At 40.6% G+C, this 20,805-nt stretch overlaps 1 non-coding gene across 1 annotated transcript; it reads right to left on the bottom strand.

The window, feature by feature from the left end:
• Positions 1-19,249: 19,249 nt before the first annotated feature.
• Positions 19,250-19,336, bottom strand: TRNASTOP-UCA (transfer RNA opal suppressor (anticodon UCA)). The gene has a single exon. It is a non-coding gene; the product is annotated as a tRNA-Sec (tRNA).
• Positions 19,337-20,805: the final 1,469 nt, after the last annotated feature.

Here is a 20,805-nt window from a genome sequence, read left to right as displayed (position 1 = left end):
TTAAACAAGGCAATAATAAATATGTATTTTTCCATTCACACTCGTTAATAAACTCAAAGCCATTCTAGAATTGACTATTCCCAAGATCTTACTTCCCTCATCTACATTCTGTTCCAGTCCCTGAAGCTTTTCCCTTACCTCATCTGCATTTTTCCTCATTATTTTCTCTTTCCACAAATTCAATTAGTTTTGGCCACCAACTCAAAAATGCTGAAGGCTACTGGAGAACAGTGGGGTTTTTTTCTGTCATCCTATTGGCAAGGGTTGCTGTTAAAAAGTTAGCCTGAAGAATAAAAACAGAAATGAGGCAAAACAATGACTGAAACTCCTATAATGCACCTGTGGTTTTAGAGGCTGGACATTTGGGAGCACTTATTCTGCTTTCCTCAGATCTACCTTTCTGAGACATAGACATTCACTCCTGATAGGAGATGGTAAGAAGGGAGGAAGCAAAGGAGAGGGGAAAGAGAACTTTCACAGTTGTGCAGATGGCAAACATGAGGGAAGGATCTATAATGGAAAAGAAAGGGTGAAGAAACCACCACACCAGTCTTGTCCTGTCTCTTGCTGAACAACTACAGTTGATTGACTTTGCAAATTCTTGAGCAGTTTCCTGTGCAGCACTTCATTGGCTGTTTGCATGCAAGCCTTTCTGCTGTGGTCTTGGCTCCCACATTTGGCATCCTTCCTCTCTAGGGTGAACCTTATTCCCAGACATACTTCCCTCACCACAACCATTAGAGTGGACTATGAAATATTCACAGCCACACGCCTGGTCACAGCACAAAAATTATTCCCTTGGATTGCTCACAAACATCAATATATATGGCATAGTAACAGCATGATGCCCTTGGGGAGAAGGGCAGATAGCAGATATCTACCAGTCCTACCTCTAAGAGCTATATTGGGCCAAACCCCAGCTTTTACAGCTCAAGTTTCCCTGTCATCAAGCACATCATCCCCAGCCCATGCTGAAATAAACAAACAAGACAGCTCAAACTTCATTGTGGTCTCACTCCAAAAATGCAAACCCCAGAATTTATCTGGATCATCAGATTTCATTTTTTGGGGTCTGAAAACATTGACAAAGCTCTGAAAACATCAGAACCTCACCAGAAACTGCACGGAGAAATATTTTCTCATACTGTACGTTTCTCTGGCCTGCGAATTCCAAAAACCATGGCTAACTCAAAAGTTTTCTCTCTGGAGTTATTTTTATGCAATCCACATTCATTTATTAATCCTGCCATCTGAAAATCTAGCTCTGTATTAGACACATTCTGATCTTCATTTGGAACCATTTAGAGAGTTAATAACCTTTGATCTGGAGGAAAAACAAACCTGTGCTCTGTAGCATAGATTTGCCTCAATACACAGCAGAAGTCAGCAAGAGGTTCCCCAGGAAAATAGGTATGGATGGGATATAAGTGTGCCACTACATTAAGGTCAAAAAGTTACCACCAGGAACTAGCTACACCCCAAGACCTTAACAAATCCTTGCTTTTCTCCTTCTTTGATCTACTGAACAGCAGCAAATTCAAAACTGGTTAAAAAAAAACCTCTTCTGCCAGCAGTCTTTGCTGCAGGAGACCACACACAGGAGTCCGGAGTGTTAAAAGTAGATTAGAAACTTATGTGAATAAGGTAATCAATAATTAAAACCCTAATCATTTCACTTTTATAACGGGACAGCAAGAAAGGAGCAGATCAGAACTGATTTCTGGCAGTATGCAGTGTTAGCATTCTGGCACCATTTTCCATAGACACAGATCTACCAAAATAGAAACAACAACCATTAAAACAGTTTAAAAAAATAAACTTGCTTTCACTAGAGATAATAACATTTCTCCCCACCCTGAAAAAACATCCTTTTATTTGTCAAGTCAGGAAAAAAGGTCACGACAGTTTTCATAAAATTTGGACAATTTTCAGCCAGCTCTAACAACAATGACAAACGACAGCTGAGAGACTTAAAGGCAATGTAGGAGGGAGAGCGAGCTTTGCACTGTGAGGGATTCATGCTTTCCTGTATTTCATTTCTGTGTTATTTCTATTTTATGTGTTTAGAAAAGCATTTGTACCCATAGATGTCCAGGCCTAAATTCATACCTGTTTTCAGGCAAGTTATAGCTCTGTCTGTCCTCACTGGCCTTCCAGTTCTTATCAGCTCCAGTCTATCTGAGTTAATTTGTGAAAAAGCCCCAGTTATAGTTTTCTGATAAGGAAAAAAATTTTGTGAAAAATATTACATTTATCCTGCCTTTCTCCACTTAGTTTCCTTTTCCAAGTGTGCTGGTTTTGGCTGGGATAGAGTTAATTTTCTTCACGGTAGCTGGCTGGGGCTGTGTTTTGGATTTGTGCTGGAAACAGTGTTGATAACAAGGGGATGTTTCCGTTCCTGCTGAGCAGGGCTTGCACAGAGCCAAGGCCTTTTCTGCCCCTCACCCCACCCCACCAGTGAGGAGCTGGGAGGGCATAAGGTGCTGGGAGGGGACACGGCTGGGACAGTGACCCCAACTGACCCCAGGGATGTCCCACACCACATGGTGTCATGCTCTGCAGTAAAACTTGGAGGGAGGTTGGTGGAGGGGCAGCTCCTCGGGGACTGCCTGGGCATCAGTTGGTTGGTGGTGAGCAATTGCTTTCATTTGCATCACTTGTCTTTCTTGGGTTTTATTTTTCTCCATGTTTTTTTTTTGTTTTCCTTACAGTTATTTATTGTTGTTGTTGTTATTAAAACTGTTTTATCTCAACCATGAGTTTTCTCACTTTTACACTTCCAATTCTCTCCCCCGTTCCACCGGCTCTCTATTTATTTTACATGAAGAAAAAGAAAGGAATGGATGTGAAAGCACAAAAGGGGAAGAAGCAGTCCTGTCTGTCTCCAGTCTCCTACTGGAAATGCTTCTCAGTCCCTTCTTGTGCAAAGCTGGCATCTTACAGCTAAAGGTGCAGCACCCAGACTTATCACTACCTATCTGCCATATTTTCTTAAGTCGCTGCTAGTTTATTTGTGGCATCCAACTTGATCAGTTACAAAAGTGCTAATTTTCAAAAAGTTATATATCCATAAAGACTGTAAAGCTGAGTACCAAAAATTACTGATGCTTTGACCAGGATGGCTTACCAACTGTTAGACAGAGTCAATGAAGATTCTCTTCCCTGAATATAAAAACCTGTGAATATTTACACTGGAAACCCAACAAGGAAAACTACATTAGGGTCAAAATATCTTGCCCTGGTTTTGTTTCTTGGCATTTACATTCCAGAGTTGCTGAGTTCATCGTGGTTCTCTCAGCTCTAGGAGCAGCATCTCAGAGTACCCCTGGCCACACTTATCATGACCAAACGTATAAGGAAATGGATAGGTATGGTACCTATGTACCATATTGGTACATAGGCACTGTATGTTATTTATCGCCCTTATGTCATCGTGGTCAGTTCTGACAGCATTTTCCATCCCCAGGTAATCTGCCTTTCACCTAAAAAAGACTCTGAGTAGGACAGTTGTGTTGTTGCTGCATGGCTGAGTCCGCACCAGCGAACAAAGTGAGGTTCAAGATAACTTGAGCTGCCTTCTTGTGTGACATGCTTACAGCTGAATGGAAGCTGGGCTGCAATGAGCCGCAAGAGCCAATTATTAAGGAAGCCAACTGTATTCTGAAGGTTTGGACACATTTCCTAGTGCAAAATCTAGCCTTTTCTGATTTGACAGCTTGAGTAACAGAAGACAGAAGCACTGCCTGCCAGGTATATGCTCCAAGCAGCATCCTTTCTAGCAAAGTGCGTATTCAGGGCTGTAAGATGTCCCCATGGTGGCTACACACTTAGTTCTCTTACGGACTGTTGGATTAGCTGATCCCTGCAGCAGTGAGATTCTACCAACAATTTTCTCCTAAGTGAGTAGAAGACCCTCACAAGGATGGTTAGATCCGCTCTGTCCCAGCATTAACAAAGCACAAGAGCAGAGAAAGCCAGGACATTGTTTACAGTGGTTTTGACCTACGTGTCCAAACTGTGCAGATTCAGAGTCACCCAGCAGAAACATCAGAGCACCTATTCTCTAAAAATGAATCTTTCCCCAATATCTCAAATTGGACACCCAGAGAATAAATAAATCTGCAGCACTAATATTCAACTTCCTATTTTCACTAGTAGCAGCTTTTGCAGGGATAATTTAATTCTTCTGTTTCATCTTGCATTGAGGCTTGTAAACTCCTTTGAGGATCCCTACCAGGAATTCATCAACATGAAGGATATATACTGGGAAGATCATAATCAAGTCAATCAAGGGGAGAAATTCAAAAGCTTTGCCACTAAAGGAATCAAACATAAAAGCCTCCCTGGGGCAAAGAGGTTTATGTACCATGCCTGGCCTATGTTAAGAAAATTAAAACTCCTTTCACAACATAAAAGAGCCAAAGTGTCAAGTCACTAAAACCAGTTTCCAGTACAGATGCCCTTTTCCAGACTGGTTTATGAGGGAAATACAGATTTATAATACATTTAAAGAAACACAACTGACAAAAACATAACTAAGGGATGTATACAGGGAAGACGGCACAGAACATAAATTAAACAAGGACAATTTAAACGCAATTTAGCAGCCGTCCATGTTGCTATTACTAAGGATACTTCTGTTTATATACATGGCAAACTTCTTACTTTTTTTCAAAGGAAATGTTTGCAGAGCAGATACCTCTAAGGAAGCTGGCCTAACATAAGAATTGAGGTTTGCTTTTATTATTTCCCAGAGTCTATTCAGATGGAAGGGATGGCAACGCATGAGAAAGGGAATCCAGACTGCTGCTGGGGTATGTGTGTCAATGAATGGAAAATGTACTGGGGTTTGCTGCTTTTTAGTTCTGTTGGAATGGGCAATTCTCCTCTTCCCTCCCCCTTGTCTGGTTCAGTAATTTTGTTTTGAAAGCCTGCATATTGAAGGTGAAGCACAATTTAAATACATCATTCAGAGCAGGATGGAAAGAAATCAGTTTTCTGAAGAAGGCTGTCAATGTAATGTCCAGAGAAGGAGAATGGGATATAAACTGATGGTTACAGGGTGCATGTCAAAAACAAGGTATAATCTTCCTTGCATGCAGAAAAGGGTGATCTACTAGTTCCTTTCCAAAACAGGCCTTCCCTTTGAAACTGTGTCATATAGAGGTCTCAGTAGAAATGAAATAGAAAATTTAGCTCAACAGAAAAATGGGGCTCTTTAAGCTTGAGGAAGTAAGATGATCTCTAACTTTATGTTAGCAGTGTTTTGGGAAATGCAGCTCCATAACTGGGTAAACATTTTGTTGCCTCCAAGACGAACCATAAAGAATCTGGTGGAGATTTTTCAAAGCTGCCTTAGGGGCTGCATGTCTAATCCCCATTAAAATTAACAGAAACTGGCTCCTCAACCCAGTCAATGGCTTTGAAGAATCAACTCCGTGGGGGTAATATGTAGTATCAAAGGGTAGGGATGAGTTGTATGGTTAACTGCATCACATGGGGGTTACTTGTCTGTTTATTTGTTTGTCTGAATAAAAGGGAAGGGGGGGAAGGAAGACAACAACAAAATTAATACTAGATATTATTATTATATATAAAAATATATTATATATATAATAATATATAATAATAATAATAATAGATATTGAACTAAATACTCAGATTTTTCCCAATGGGCTTTAAACACTTTAAGCACTGTGGAAGGTTTTATAATGGTAACTGGAATTCTCTGACTGAAACACACTTATTTTTAAGTTTGCCAGTTTTTTCAATGTATTCTCTTAAGGTCAAAGATAAGCTTTTAGGTATCCAGGAAGAAAGAAAAAATTAAAATGTCATGAAAGTAAATGGTGAGAACTTTCGACTATCTGAGTGACAACCCTCTTAAGGTTGAATAAATTTTATTTAACATTAATAATCCTGAGCACTTTGAAACAATTTCCACCAACTGGACTTAAAAAGCATTTTTAATTTAAGACTGATCCTTTCCTTAAATGATTACAAATGTTTATGAACTGCTGTTCTTAGTAAGTATTGGTAATATCCAATAAAACTTAGAGGCAACAACTTAAAAATCAATAAAAGGAAAATATTTAATGCAGAACAAGAATCTCTACAACTCATAGACACAGGAAGTCATTGAGGAAGAGCCTAACTGGATTCACTGAAATATTAAATGGTTACATGAACAAAAATATCCATGGTTCCATAAGAGTGTATCAACCATTCATCTTAGGAACCTGTCATTTAGGTGGGATTCTCAAAAAATACATTGTGTATGGGCAACACATGTTTTCCCAGTCTTCTCTAAGATAAAAACTTCCTTCATACTTTTCTGAAACAGAGATACTTTTAACCTCTTGATGACAATGGTTCTTAGTCCCATTTTGCAGATTGGGAAACTGAGGCTCAGGAGGAGAATGCAGTTTGCCCAAGGTCAGCAGCAGAGTCAGGATCTGGCCCTTGCCCCCCGCATGTCAGGAACCGCCTGCTCCACGTCCATGACTAGGTACTAGAACAGATTACCCATTGCTTGGTGCTAACGCGCCTCTCATGCTCTGCAGTGCAGGGGCCAGGCGAACTCGCTCCTCTCCCTGAATCCACCTGAAACAGTGTTTGGCAACACTGAGAACGATGGGCCTTAGTTGAAGAAAACCTCATCACTGATGTAGCCAGCCCTCTCAGCCCCATTGCTTTTTTAATAATTTTTAAAATCACACGCTCTTATTTCTTTTACAGGAAAAAAACCTCTTCCCTAGAAAGACTCTACAACAAAAGAGTAAAGGGTTTGTTCTGAGAATCAGTGAGACTGATTATGTACAAAGTATTTGTCCTTTAGCCTCTTTCAATATTTGAGGTGATGTTTGTTGCAATGCAGGAAAATACACGCAAATTGAAATGAGCTTTGACAGTATTAAGTTTCCCTTTCAATTAAACAGCTCCTGCCTTCTCAGACAACCCACGCTTGGTAGGAGCATTGCACTCAGCTTTCCTCCTGACCTCTGGCTTAATGGTTTTATTTCTACAGGGTAAAATGAGAGTGAGTCCATACTTAGGTGCCAAATTGGGGTAAAAGTCACCACAAAAACATGAATAATGCTCAATGTTACCAGAAGTAAATTAAGTCTAACTAAACAAGCCATGGCAACTCACACTGTAAGGTGGAGTTTCACACAGAAGGCAGCTATAAACTGAGTGTGGCCTGCAAATCAATCAGCCCCCTGCCTCTACCTAATGAGACCCTTTTCTTTATTGCATTTTTATAGACTTATAAAACCAGCATAGGATGGATTATATGGGACGTCTGTCTACCCGGTCCATCTGTCGCTATGCTATTGGTTTTTACCCCCGTAGACCAGGATAGTACTTGGCAGGGGTTGGAACTTAAGGGAATATAGAGGTTATTGAGAGACTTTTTTAAAAATTAACAAAACAACAAGAGATGTACAACCTCCTCCCCACTAAAACACTGAATTCCAACACTACCAGTTTGTAAAAAGGCCTGTAAAATCAAAATGAGTCAACAGGAAAACTTCTCTACAAACGCAGCGCAACATTTCAACAGCCTTTGTGTGAGTACCCATGCGGATGTCAGTCCTAATTCATGTTAAAATCACAGACAATTTCTCAGAACTCTAAATGTAATTACTTAAAAAACAAGTTATGTCTATTTGGGTAGAATTATTTCAGAGTTCTAGGATAATGACTTCATTGAACATGCGTTACACAAAAGACATTTTTGGAGCTATTCCCATAGAATCAAAGCTTTCCTGTTCATGTAACTCATTTTTCTGATTCTTTATTTTGTCAGTGTTGCTGTAAACAATGTGCTGCCCATGGCAGGGAGGGGAGAGGAGAGATTGTTTAAGGAAAACAGTCATCCCTCCACAGAATTTTGTAGTTACATTTACCAGCTGCATAAGTGTTCTGATAAACTGCCAAAAAGGGTCAGTATAAAGCAATACTCCTTTAAAGTTTTAATCCCTATTAAAGGAAATTATCTGGACTCTCTCCAGAAACATTTTTGGGGGGAGAAAGGGGCAAAAGCTTCCGCAGAAGATCAAATGTTGTTGATTATAAATTCATTACCAGCATAGCTGCTAACTTCAGTAAATTAACAAGGAACTTTTATTACATCCAATCAAGCTCTTGTTAAAGATAACAAGTTCTTTTCATTCCTTGTATTTGTATAACAGTCACTTTTCTGGAACTCATCAAAGCTTGTTGCGAATCCATGCCAAAGTACCACTCTCTCTTTTAACAGCTTTAAAAAAAATTAATGAAAGCTTATGATCACAGTGAAAAGCACTGATTATGCTAAAATATTCCAAGATAAAAGATTTGGAATTATAGAGAAATCTGCCCCCGTGTCAGCAAAGAGACTGATATTCCACAGCAGAAAAGTCCTAAAATGATGAGTTTTTCACACTTGTTTCTTCTTGTTTTGTTTGTACGGAAAAAGCTCAGCTAAACAGCCTCTTTATGAAATCTGATAGCGTAACAAAGATCCATTATGGTTTCACTTTAGACCAGGCTTTCACTCAAATATTAATTGCTAAAAAGCTATTTTACATAATCAGTTTAACCATATGATTATGTTAAGAATCCTTTCTTTATCAAATAATCAAAAGTGGGAGGGAAGAATGTTTTGCTTTGAAGCTTCTCACTAATAATACATTTTACAGCAAGTGAAGGATTTTCTAAAAAAACAACTACTTCAAAAGCAAATATCTTGGTGACAGGCTATGCACTGAGATCCCTTTCTTACATGCCATGATCCAAATACATATTTTTCATCCATTTCATCTGCCTGCTGTCCAGATTTACTAGTGATGAAAGAAACCCTTCTGGGAAATACTTAAGAAATTTCTAATGCCCACTGAAATCAATGTCTAGACTGGATTAGTCTAATAGGAGAAGTTTTCTTATAAAACTTAAAATTATCCCTACAATAAAGTATGATAAAAGCATACACAATTGATGGGATTCAGCACTTAATAAAAGGCAATGCAAAACAGTTTTTCTCAGTCCCACCCCTCTAGCAGTACTAAAAGTAAATAAAACCTAATGAATAATATGTGCCTTTTTAGGTAGGTCAACTAAAATCCTTCTATATAGAATAAGATATTGCCACAATTTCAAATTTTTCTTCTACAGTCAATAGTGGCTTATTGCTTATCACTGAGATTGCTTGAAGCTCTTTGTTCTAACAAGCTATTTAAGTAGGAGCTTTTACTGAAAGTGCAGTTCCTTTGTTTATTTCTTTTCTATGTCTGATGGCCAGAATGAAATACTCATGCACAGAGAAGCCGGACATGAAGATGGTCATTTCTTCTCCTCCCAGTAGGACACGAGTTGTATCTGGGCAGCCTTCCACTGTCTGTTGTCCCGGCATAGAAGTGTTTGAAAATCCTCTGTTGAGGCACAGTCCAAAAGTCAAGAGGTGAAGCTGAGAGAGCAGCCACCTGCAGCCTTTTTATATCTGCATAATATCAAATAGATTCAACTTAAAATGTTCTTGGACAGCTCTAGCATCCTGTAATTATCATGTAATGCATCCCTCCTCCCCAAAGCAGCCTAAGGTTCATTGGCTCTGGTTAGATAAAAACGGTCATAATTAATAAGACTAACATTATGTAATGCGCTGAGAGAAGACCTACAGAGCAGCACTGTGGTTTGAAGCATAAGCGCTCATTTGCCTCAGGAGATCCAGCGCCGAATGCTGCCACTGATTTTCTGTGGAGCCTCAAGCAACTCACTTCATCTTTGTGGCATCTCCTTTGTGCTGTGCAGACTGAGAAGGAAAGAGCTCTGTTACACTCTGGCTGGTCTGGGGCTGGTTCGGCCCTTGCTCTTAGCCTCGGTCTCTCAGCTGCGTCAGAACGTGAATAGAGCAGTTTTCTCCTTGGAGCCACACTGCTAGTAGTAGTTATAGCATTGGCCGTGCTGCGTTTGCTCTTCTGTCTAGGCCTGTTCCTCTGCAGAGTCTGTTAGTGCCCGCTCCTGAATAAACCAAGCTGTATACTTGGACAACACAAGTACTGTGATAATTCACCTTTGTACATGAGGAGAGAAAAGCCCTGGATACAATGTGAGTTTAAGAGGTGAAAACAGGTGTCTCACATACACCCACCCCAGTGTCCCACATATTTCACTGAACATGAAAAACGTAGCTGGAGTTGAAGTGAACGATGTTGTACTGGCACTTCTGGAAGACGAAGGGTTCCCCGCAGAACCATGACACAACATGCTACCCTGTTAATGCAGCACTGGTTCTCTCCTACAGCTGAGAGGTTCTCTGAGGAACATAGCACAGCAATTCTTGGATTCAACAAGTGGTATCCTTCTTGCCCAGAGAGGCATTGTCCCAGTGAGATCTAAGAAGGAGGAAAAAATCCCCAACAGATAACTAACCGAAGGAAAGGCAAAGTGGTCCAGAAAAGATGAGGGACTGATGATGGAAGAGGAGTCATAGAGAAAGAAGACAAGGGGACTGTGTTCACAAAAAAAATCTCTCTTAAAGGACCATAACAATAAATTGGCCCCGTGTGCCAGAAACTGCCACAAATTAGCTATGATTCTTCAACCTGTGTTTAAGCAAATCTGCTATCATCTGAGTTTGATGGTACATGACCTATAATGCCAAGAAAATTCACAGTCACCTTTCCCTTTAGAAGCAGACCCTTGCTCTAGCAGCAGTCAGGACTGACACCCGTGCTTCTTAGGTTGGGGACTGTTTCGCTCTTTAAAACAAGCGAAATGTCAGGAAAGCAACACCGCCACAGGTAGCACATAGAAAATGTACTGAAGATCTTTCTCACAGCAGCCGGCAGAAAGAAACACTAGCAAAAACTACACAAATCCCCAAACAAAATACAATACGATTTGCTTTCTGTATCAAAAACTTAAAATGCAATGGCCTATGAACAGAAAATATTAATTAGTTATATAATAAGATAGGTAACAACACTCATACACACCTTTCCTCCTTTGAACCACAGATCTATGGGCTGACGCAGGAAACATAAGTATTCTAAACCTTGTACAAGTCAGAAACAACAACCTTGATATTTATCATGTGTTCAAATGCTGACCGAAATTTTAACATCTAAAACTGACCTTACTAGTTATGGAAAAAAGTTTCCTTCTGGTACCAACAGCAATTACCCATCATTAAATATAAGCTAAAGCTCCTGTGTTGATTTTTTATTCCTTTCTTTCTTTGCTTTGTCTCTGTTCTTGCCTTTAATCCTATTAAATTCATTGGCCAAATTAGTCACTGTTACTGTTTTAAGAATAATTTCATAATTAACTAAATGGAAAAAAAAATCAGGTTGTTTCCAATTCCCTAAAACCCAAATCTTATCCACCCACTCCAACATCTGCAGATGGTAAGCACAGTATGTCTCTTCATTAATATCAGTAATGTTAGTTGTTAATATCTACACACAATAATCTTTTGATCTACACTGAAACTATTTGTATGGCCTAGTTCTGCACTCATTGCTCAGGCAAAACTAACTCCTGAATCAAAGAGAGCTTAGCTCAATTAAAGGCTACAAGGAAAGAGCTCTTATTTTGCTTTTGGCACTAAGTGCACTGGAAGAATCCCATAAGAAGTAGCAGCGCTATGGGGATATATGCCTTTGTATTCAGCAGCTGCAAGAAGGTGTCTCAGCTCTGTGAGTCAGCCCCATTTCAGTAAAGCAACTACTGGTGGCAATATATGAAGAGACTTTTTTGTGGAGCCAACAAAAACAGGTTTTAGTAGGAACTGGTTACTTTCTGCTACAGTTTGAGTGTCTCTTGCCATTTCAGAAGGTATATAATTATACTGTGATAAAGTGTGAGAGATACTAAGGACTGTCTGTCTCAAGCATTCAAGAAATAAATCAACTTCTTCCCTAAAGAATGAGCCAAATCAAAATACCCTTTTTAATAGACCTTCAGCTTTTTTTAAAATAGATTTTAAGTCTTTGAGGCTTGTGCTTCCGAGCTTTACTCACAACAAGGAGCTCAAGAACTTATTTTGAAAACTAAGATGTTTGCAGAACCAAATTATTCTAGCAGCTGAGGCTTTAGGGAAAAAATTACTAAAACTCATTAAAAAATTATTAGCTATTTCTGTATGCCTTACAGATTTAGAATTACCATCCATGCCAGTTCAAAGCCAGAGAAAATATGTTTTCTGAAATATGGAACTTCTTTTTATAAGGCTTATCATTCAGTTGTGAGTATTTCATACTTCTGCAGGTTTCTGCCCTGACTAGAGGGCCCTGTTAATTCAGGTTATTTTCATAATGGATAAGAATAGGAAGGTGATTGCTGTTGGGTTAGCCAGTTCAGAGACCTAGCTCCCTTCAGAAACGTTCTTTTAAGGAATGCTGCTGCAACCATTTCAGACAAAAAAGATACAAGAAAATTTGGTTTTCTGTGACAACAGAGTGGTGATCGCATTCATTCAGTGAAGCCTGAGCACACTGGATTTCAGCAGTTGATGGATATTCCCAAAACATGCAATTAAAATGCAGCTGTTCATTGAGAAAATAATACAATATTCTTGCATAAGTAAGGTGTGTCATGAGCAAATAAAGGGGTCATTTTTGGTCGAAAGCCAATCTGTGAATAAATGCTGGACAGGAGATTTCATCTACAATTTGATAATCTGCAATAAAGAGGCAAGACTTGAAGCAAGTGCAGCAATACACTTTTGAGAGTTGAAAACATGACTTGGAGAAAGTCTTCAAAATTATTTTCAATAGTCACAAAAATCAGTACCAGCAACACATACACTGAATTTAGTTAGTTAAAGCATCAGAAATTTCTAGGAACTTTTCTTCCTCAAAACAAATACCAACCCAAAAAGATATGTCATCTCAAAAGCAACTATGTATTCAATATTAAAAATTTCACAGGGACAGATTCTCATTTTCACACTGAGTCTTGTTATTGCTGTAGCAGGTCAGGAGTCTTCAAAACTGCCAGTTATACTCACTCCTTGTTTACTGTCAGTTTTAATTACTGCAATATGAAAAGGACCTTTGTGCAAGTATAGAGTGACTATATGGTATAGGTGCTGATCTGGTTGTTATCTAAAATAAGAAAACTGCTTGCTGCTAGACTTTTTATTCCTCTCCTTATTCATCACTGACTCACATTCCTCCAAGCATTTGGACCCAGAGCAGCGACAGCTCTGTGTTTTCAGTCTGATGCTAGCAAACTCTCAAAGGCTGCTATATAATAAAAATTTCACAAAACTTGGTCATGCAGGATTTCCCATCCATCAGATGCAACAGAAGTGACTGTTCCCCTAAGACACGTGAATTTATCCACAAGTAAGTCCTTTCCAGCCTGGGACCCTTCACTGTGGTGGCAGGTGTGGTTGTGGAGCTCTTCCTCAAAACTTTTTTTTATTCTGTTAATCAAATATGCATCAGTAAAAACTGCCGGTTTGGAGCTGCATTCTACTTACAGAAAAGGAAGATCGCTTTCTCTTTTCCAGTTTCACATGGAACAATGGCTGGAAATGCAGTTACCGAACAGAGTAAGACTCAAAAAATAAAACACAGTTGTTCTAGTTACCACAGTAAAATGGGACACAGACTTGGCCATTAGGAGATAAGGTCTGCTTGTTCATTAATTTAGAGAAAGGCCTTGTCCAAAGATTGTACCAATGAATTAAAGCAATATGAACCCTCCAATGTGGTTTTAATTGCACAGGCACCAATGGAATAAAAGGGATTCTTACCTCTAGGGCATAATCTACCTTTATTCCAGTAACTGCATCTAAGCTATGACTAAGCATTACTGTATAATTTTAATACAAAATAACAACTCAGACTAATCCATCCATACCTCTAAAAAATTATGTGCGCTCTTGCTTTCAGTTCATTCCCTGTCAAATATCAATATATAAAACAGCCACTTAAATTTTTATGATAGATAAACCTTGCTTATTCAGACATAATATCTCCTCAGAGACCCAGCTTGCCAAGTTCATCTTACATGTATAAATTCCTAAGGCAGGGACCATATTATGAATTATTAAGACTAAGAGAAAAAACTGCATTCGATTATTCGTTTTTCATTATTACATGCTATTGTGCTTCATACTTATCACCAGACCGGGGCAGATACATGAAAATGTATGCTCTTAATCTCTGAAAACATGCTTATCCAATTCAGCTCCAGATCAAAGCAGATAACAGATAATGTCAATTGAATAAATCAAAATATGATTACCTAATGTGGGGAAAACAGACTCCTCATGACAACTATCAGCCACAAGGTTCCCAGTTTTCATCTACAGCAAGAATTTCTCAGGGTCTCTTTTTTGCCTTCAAAATCATGGGTTTTCTTGCCCAAGCCTCTGTGGGTAGTTGAAATGCTATTTATTTTCTCTCTTCCTCTAGATCTCTAATTGAAATCCACTCTGCTTGTGATACTTAATATTCCAATAACAACTGGTGAAAACCCCAGGAATTTTCAGGACTGAGCATGCAAATGACAATTAAAAAGCACATGAGGATCCTCTTCTGAATCATTCTCCAGAAGAGCCTACTTTTCTTTCTTGGTTATATCAGCTCTATCAATCTCTTCTTAGAGAGAATAGCCTAGAAACACTGTCCTTAAAGACACTTCCAGTGAGCTAATCCCTCTTTTTACAAATTCTTAATCAGCAAACAGACACAACTTACCTTCTAAGCTGCAAGGCTGGTTAATGCTCAATTCCTTTACGTAGCTGAAGAACTGGATACCATTCTTGAATGAATATAGTGGATTCTAGGCACGAGCAAACATATAGACAGATGCATACAAAGGCACTTATGAGGGATATACTTGAGGTAAAAGCAAATAGAAATATCATCTGAAAAACGTATCTTTCTGCTAACAAAATAGGACTGTAATACCAGTCCAAAATGACTAATCTGTCTGCCAATGGCTCTAGTCCTTAGACGCTATTACACCTCAGTAAGTTGGTGAGTGGTTGCAAAACTTGGCCGATGGCTTGCAGGGGACCTACTGACAAATAAGAATTTATGTGATGATATTTATCTTAAATGTTGCATGTAACATCCATTTGCCTTCAAGAAGTATATGGGAAGCAGCTACTCTAAAGCTTTAAGCGTGCTGCGGACTAGCTTCACTGCTTCCTGCGTACATTAAGTTTTGTCAAGGTGGTGCCCTGGTTCCCATCTGAACTTCTCCATGGGCCGTGACATAAGCGAGGGGTATCATGTTCATGCAAATATAAAACTTCCTCATTTAAGACATTTGAAAAATGTCCATCTGAAAATCCACAAAGACATACATACATCCCTCAGGCCCACCGTTACTTTGAATCAATACACAAGCTTTACCTCAACCACATAAGTCAAGAATAATTTTTACAGTATTAAGTTCACAACCTGGAACTGCAGGATATAAATAATACCACAGGATAAAATAATTATACCAATCATTCTGCTATACATAGGAAGAGACAGTATTACAGAGAGAGATTTAGAACTCTTCCATTTAACTTTGGTACTTAACATTTCAAATCTGAACAGCGTTTTGAGGAACAGAACACACACAGGATGGCTAAACTTTCATTTGGTTAAAAAATATCCCACTAGCTTCCCCTTAAAACTACTGTGTAGCCATTCATTTCTACACAGTACATTTGTCAAGTGAAGGAAGAAGCCACCAGGACTAAAGTTCTAAAATCTGCAACATCTAAAGCAATGCTTTTAGCATCATGTCCAGAGAGAATAGATTGTTCAATACCCTCTCTTATATTCTGGGATTATCACAGCTCACACATTACAATTAAATCCATTTGTAGGCATCAAACCAAAAATGTTCTGACCTCAGAAACTGTCAGCCACCTGCGTCATACATCGACTTCTGTTTCTTTTGCAGGCACTTATTTCAAAGAGAGACTTTCCTCAGGTGTACCCAACTTCAGTCAGCCAGACCGCCTTCACTTTTGAGTGCTCTTTAAAAGACAAATGTGGAAAATGCATGTTCCTTCCTCCTTTGCAGAGAATGGATTCTTTGAGGAAATGGGAGTATTAACTGTGATACAGCTACCCTTTTTTTTTCAAATTCTTTCACAGAGAGATCACCGCTTCTGGGACCCACAGGCCCACATATTATTCACAGACCACACACTGGGAGGAGATGCACTGACCTCAGGTCTGTTACATCACCATTAGTGCTACTCCACCCAGGATCTGAATAGTTCATTTGGATGAAGTTTCAGAAGTTATCAAGAGCAGCCTGCATAATAAGCCACAAACTTGGACTGATTCAGTTTTGAAAGTCTAAACAGTACTCAAAGAGCCAAAGAGGCTACATTTTCCTTAGTTTTTGGTTTTGGTGTTTTTAAAATTCATATTACAGATTCCCTATTTTATTGCTCAGTCCCAAGGAAATGAGAGAAAACTTTCATCTGCACTCATGTATCTCATCCATCATTCAGAGGAATCATGCAGAAATCCCTTCTGGATGACATGGCCTCCTGAATTCTATGAACTGGAAGTGAGGCTTGCCTTACGTGAGCAAAGAGCAGAGTCTCCAGAGCCAGACCGCAGGGCTCTCCTACTTCTTTCGTACAGCTGAAGCAACACAAAGCAAGTGAGAAATTACTAAGGATTCCTTCCCTTGACACAGGGGATCCTTTGGGTGGACGGATGACAGGGCAACCCCTTTTGCACAACAAATGCATGTCCTTCCCAGAAGGAGCCTGTCAGGCGATGTAAGCAACTAAATGGATTGGGAGCTGACATAATAATGCAAAAAGTCTTTGAGCAGCAGAATGGAGGACTGCAGCCCAGTCCTGAATGTGTGCTAAATTAGACTAATAACCAGACTCTCATTGAGAGAACAGAAAGAGACCTGGCTTCCACATTCTTCCCTCTTCAGATTTACTGAGCACAAACCCAGCAAGACTGAGAACTGCGCTTTTGGTTTTTCATTTCTCAATCTATTTATCCTTTCACGTGCCCATAGGACAAAGGGTGGAAGTAACAGAGAGGGTTAATGGCCTCACTACAGTTGACTGGTGTTAAAGCCAGGGCAGATGTGGGCTTTAATTAGAAAGCAGCTGCACATACATAAACCACAGCAATCTTAATCCAGAGAGTGACAGTGTGAATACAGACCTTTTGCAAAAGCACATACCTTTAATCTGCATTTGTCTGTGTTTTTAGGGGGAAAGAGTTTCAGCAGAATTCTGTCCAGAAGCTCATAGGCGATAGAAGGAAAAAGTACATATATGTCTAAAAATCAGAAAAGGCACTAAGAATGTAAACAGAAAAGAGTAAAAATAACCACATAGATCAAGTTACTCAGCACCAAAACAGAGCAGTAAAGTTTTCCATTACCTTTCACAGAATAGAGCTCTGTCACTATGAGCAAGGCTCCAGCTGTTCTCTTGGCTTTCCCTTGGGCATTGATTACGCTGGACATCCTGTGAGCACCCCCAAAACTGGCAATTATAGCTAGAATATCCCAGCCCTTTAGGAATTCAGGTACCCAATTTGCTAGAATACTGCAGAGGAGCTGACCCTGAACATCAAGTTTACTCTGTAAATTTTTACCATGGTCCACTGGGTAGAACGTGGAGGTTCCCTTGTTGGGAAGCAGATGAGTGCACAGGAGGCAGTGCTGCCAGATAAGCCTGGTGCTCCCTTCACATCTGCAAGTAGCAGCAAAACGCTGCAAGCTGCTCCCTGACAACAGTATAAAATGGAGGTTACTTACTTAGGCCCAGAAAGTCCATTGCGTCTGAAGCCCAAAGGCTTCTTGATCCTATGAATATGCCCAAGTATTCCAGATAGAACAATTTTTGGCACTTCTCAGTATCCATGGAGGAATGCTTATGTCCTGCCTCGTCATATGGGCTGCATACGCAGTGTAAATGGGTGCAATGCACTTTGTGGTGTCAGCTCCACTCAACTCTAAGACTCTTAACTCTCTAATGAGGTTTGAAGGTAGAGAAAAGGGCAGGTAAGCTGGGAATTTATATATCTCAACATACACTCTAGTAAACCATCTCCCTTTCTGTCTCGAGTGATTGTCCATATGCAGCCTTGCACTCTTAGGATGCTTTCTGTCTGAATTTCCCACTCCAGTGGTGTAGATTACTTGGACAAGAAACTCCTGGACCTCAAAATGAAATACAGAGACAGAGAAGAGGACAATACAATAAAGAATTACAGCAGCCCCAGAAGCTTCTGTAATAGCACATTGTCTAGTGGAAATAGAGAACTATGTAGTGGCTTTGCAAATTGCATGCTTTCTGCAGGGAAAACTGCTGCGCAGCAGCAGCTAAGAGAGGAGTGAGAATACGTGAGAGAAACAGCCCTGCAGACACCAAGGTCAGGGAAGGAGGAGGGGGAAGAGGTGCTCCAGGTGCCAGAGCAGAGATTCCCCTGCAGCCCCTGGTGAAGACCATGGTGAGGCAGGCTGTGCCCCTGAAGCCCATGGAGGTTAATGGTGGAGCAGAGATCCACCTGCAGCCCGTGGAGGTTAATGGTGGAACAAAGATCCACCTGCAGCCCAAGGAGGTTAATGGTGGAGCAGAGATACACCTGCAGCCCGTGGAGGAGCCCACGTTGGAGCAGGTGGATGCCCAAGGGAGGCTGGGACCCCGTGGAGAGCCCACACTGGATCAGGCTCCTGGCAGGACCTGTGGACCGAGGAGCCCACGCTGGAGCAGTCTGTTCCTGAAGGACTGCACCCTGTGGGAGGCACCTACACTGGAGCAGTTTGTGAAGAGCTGCAGCCTGTGGGAGAGACCCATGCTGGAGAAGCTCATGGAGGACTGTCTCCCATGGGAGGGACCCCACACTGGAGCAGGGGAAGAGTGTGAGGAGGAAGGAGGATCAGAGACAAGGTGTGAGGAACTGACAGCAACCCCCATTCCCCCACTCCCTGTGCCACTGAGGGGAGGAGGTAGAGAAAATCAGGAGTGAAATTGAGCCCGGGAAGAATGGAGGGGTGGGGGGAAGGTGTTTTAAGGTTTGGTTTTGTTTCTTATTACCCTATGTTGATTTGACTGACAATAAATTAAATTCATTTCCCTGAGTCAAGTCTGGTTTGCCCATGATGGTAACTGGCGAGTGATCCCCCTGTCCTTTATCTGGACCCATGAGCCTTTCATTGTATTTTCCTTCCCCTGTCCAGATGAGGAGGGGACTGATACAGTGGTTGGTGCTCACCTGTTGGCCAGCCAGGGTCAGCCCACCACAGTCCTTTATGGTACCCGAAAGGTCGAAATGACCCACTCTGTTGCTAGACAGCTGCACGTTTGAAGCCTGCCCCCCAGACCACTGAGGGTCATCTGCGCCCTGCAGCTCCCCCCGCCCTTACCAAAACCTTGCTGCACAAACCCAACACAATAGTAGAGCCAAACAGGAATGTCCCACAGGAATAGGCACTCAGCTGTGACAAAGCTTATCACTTTTTCCCCACTGAAAAATCATGGTTGGAATTCAACACTGAGAGGAGAAGATGCTAGCAGAGCTGAAAAATCCGGGTCTTCCATACATTTCCATGGTTAAGTGTACGAATGTGCACAGTGTGAATGTGCACAAGGACAATTAGTCAGAAAAAAAAAAAAGATGTAGGGGAAAATCTTGTATGGGATCTACACAATGGCTAGGTAGAACTGGCTCTTTTCTAAATCCATATTGGAGTCCATCACTTGAGTAACCCTGGTATACATACACAGAGACAGCATGATCCTCAGCTGAGAGATGAGAGCAGTCCAGAGCCTTGGACTCTGTCTAAATGCTACTGCCAAAGGATAGATCACTTCTGGCCTGGTTTGGTGGGGGAAGCCACTCAGGCACTGAAGCTGGCTGGGTAACACAGATGCCAAAGCAACAACATGGGATATGAACCAGAGGTGCAAGAGACAAAATAACTAGTAATAAGTCTAATATTAGTTCTTTTTATTTTTCAGCTCTAATAAAGTGCTTGTATTTATATGTAGGCACACTAATGAAGGGCCTGACTTCCAGAACCACTGAGTCTCCAGCAGTATCTGTGAAAACTGCTATATAAAAATCTAGCTTCTCACAAGGGACTAAATATGCATTTGAATAGCTAAAGCTAGGCCACTGTTCTTAACAACGATGTCTCAACATTTTGATATACATACCGTAACAGTTGGGGATGGTGCAAGGCTGATCATCAAACTGAAGTGGGATTACAACGTAAAGCCAGTATTAATTGCATAAGTGAAAGCCAAGGTTGGTAACCTTTTATGTGGAGGCTGTGCAGACTGAATATTAAAGGAGAAAAACTCCAGAAAAAAAAAACCTGACAGATTTTCTTTGCTGCAGCCTGTTGGGGAGGGGGAAGCAGAAGAAAACAGACGTTCAAAGAAAGGAAAAATGGGGGGAAGGAAAACGGGAGGCTAAACATTCTTTGATAGACTGATAGGCTTAAATAATTCAGGATGGCAACATTTTAAAATTCCTGGCAAACACTTGGGCCTGCTAGCTTGAGAATTTTGTCCCTGATACAAGGCAAAGTGCGAGAGCTACGGGGATTATTCCCCCAGAAGGCTGTAAGGTGTAAACCTCAGGACAGGACACCAAATGGTTCCACTCTCTGACATCTTCCTTTAGTGACTGATTCAAAGAAATAAAAAGCATTTACAAAGATTCTTTACCATGACTGGAGCGACGGTTTGGCCAAGGGAGACAATGAGAGACTACACCACCACCCCCCAATATTTACATTAAGCCATAGTAGCATTGTGGATCTATCATTTTATGACAGCCTTCAAGGCAAACTCTATACACAAAT

Source organism: Phalacrocorax carbo, chromosome 11 (assembly GCF_963921805.1).
Source record: "Phalacrocorax carbo chromosome 11, bPhaCar2.1, whole genome shotgun sequence".
NCBI classification, from domain to species: domain Eukaryota; kingdom Metazoa; phylum Chordata; class Aves; order Suliformes; family Phalacrocoracidae; genus Phalacrocorax; species Phalacrocorax carbo.
The sequence above is the reverse complement of the archived record's forward strand: the minus strand, read 5'-3'. Positions and strand labels throughout refer to the sequence as shown.